Here is a 2,357-nt window from a genome sequence, read left to right on the forward strand (position 1 = left end):
TCTTTATATCAATCCTACACCTCTTGACGAGAGGAATCTAATAAAAATATTATTAGCCATGAATAAGATGACCCACATGAAGTTTTTCCCTGGTTGCCAATTTTAACACTCCCTCTCAACCATGGAGAACTTCATCTGCAATCTGTCTATCGGTCATTACTATTCATCCATCAAATGCACTGCCTTGTACAGCCTGACCCTTGCCCTGCTCTGCTCTATTTTTCCTGTTCTGCTTTGTCTTGTTCTGCCCTGCACTGATCTGTACTGATTTGTTCTGTTCTACTCTGCTCTTGCATTGTTCTGTTCTATTCTGCTTTTGTCCGAATTATGAAGAAGAAGAAATGATCAAGGATGTATCATACTGACTCAAAGTCAGTTTCAGAGTATGTACCACTGGTCCCAGACCAGTCTCAACCAACCCAAAGTCAGCGTCATGGTGAGTACAACTCCAATGGTCCCAGAGCAATATCATCCTCCACTGACTCAAAGTCAGTCTCAGAGTATGTACCACTGATCCCAGACCAGTCTCAACCGACCCGAAGTCAGCGTCATAGTATGGTACAACTCCTACCACTGGTCCCAGACCAGTATCATTGATCCCAGATCAATGGAGGTCATCCTAGCGTAAGGAGTACGGTAGTTACAATGATGCGTCCATCGGTACTACTATGGTCCCTAACTTCATTTCCCTGCTCATTGATCAGATGAGAGGTACTTCCCATGAGTCCCAGACTGCATGGGTAGGATGCCTCGACATGAGAACTAATCAATCCTGTCCTCACAGGAGAACACATCAATCCTGCTACAATTGCCAAGGAGAACACATAAATCCAGGCCGCCATGGAGAACAAATCAATCCAAGCCTCACAGGAGAACACATCAATCCTGCTACAATCGCCATGGAGAACACATCAATCTAGGCCTCACAGGAGAACACATCAATCCTGCTACAATCGCCATGGAGAACACATCAATCCAGGCCTCTAGGAGAACACATCAATCCTGCTACAATCACCATGGAGAACACATCAATCCAGGCCTCACAGGAGAACTAATCATCCTGCTACACAGGAGAGCGAATCATCCTGTTCCACAAGAGAGCGAATCATCTTGTCCCACAAAAGAGCGAATCATCTTGTCCCAGTATGCACCACCAGGGGAGGGTGAGTCACCCTGTGGTCGTATGTTGCTCCAGTAATAATCGCAAGCCCTCAGAGCTCCTAAAGCTCAATGTATGCAACATGCAGGACCCTTGTACAAGGGTTTCTTACCGACTCCAAGTCATTTGGGAAAATCACAGATTAGATCTTTCCTCGGGGCTTTGACAAGGTGTATCAACCTGTACATCATCTTAATGCGATGGAGCCACCTTGCTCATCAACTTACCATATCCCAGATGATGTCTATCTGCTGGAGCAATTGACGAATATGGGATTCCTGAATAATCAAATCCCACCTCTGGTTGTTACAGAGAATCACAGTGGTATCCAATGTAAATCCAAACAGCTCACTGAAGAGCTTTCGCAACCAGACTGCCTCACACGAGGTTATGCTAGCAACAATATATCCTGCTTCGGCGGTGCTCAAAGCCACCGACTTCTGCTTCCTGCTCATCCAGGATATCGAAGCAGATCCCAAGGTGAAACAGTACCCGAAAGTGCTCTTACGGTCCACCACACTTCCTGCCCAATCAACATCAGTATATCTAAGTAGTCTCACATCTCCGGCAGTGTATCTTAATCCATGAGAGATTGTGTCCTGAAGACATCTCAGAAGATTCCTGGCATCAATCCAGTGAGGCTCAACCAAATATGAGCTCATAATGTTGTCTGCAAAACATATGTTCAAACGGAGGTTCACCAAGAACATCAATGCGAATGAGTTTATGAAACTCAGAGGCATTTCCCAAATCTGGTCCGACATCACTACCATATAACTTCTAAAAGTTAAGATCCTCGAGGTAGTCACAGGCTTGCAGTCCATCATACCAAATCTTTCCAATATCTTTACCACATATTTCCCTTGAGATAGGAAAATTTCCCTTGGCTTCTGCCATACTTCAAGTCCTAGGAAGTAGTGCATCAGTCCTAGGTCTTTCATTTCAAATTCAAAAGCCATCTCCCTCTTACATTTGTGAATGAGAGGGTTTGCACCTGTTAGAAAGAGGTCATCCACATACAACACCAGTATGAGAGGCTTTTCATCTTCAACCTTAAAGTAAAGGTTAGGATCGGCTTCACTCCTAGTGAATCCCAGCTTCATCAAGTAGCTATCGATCCTCTCATACCATGCTCGGGGTGCTTGCTTCAGCCCATAGAGAGCTTTCTTCAACCTGCATACATGAGATTTTCGATCAT

The sequence above is a fragment of the Pinus tabuliformis genome, chromosome 7 (assembly GCF_031772625.1).
Source record: "Pinus tabuliformis cultivar Carrire ecotype Pingquan chromosome 7, CPIR1, whole genome shotgun sequence".
Taxonomy (NCBI): domain Eukaryota; kingdom Viridiplantae; phylum Streptophyta; class Pinopsida; order Pinales; family Pinaceae; genus Pinus; species Pinus tabuliformis.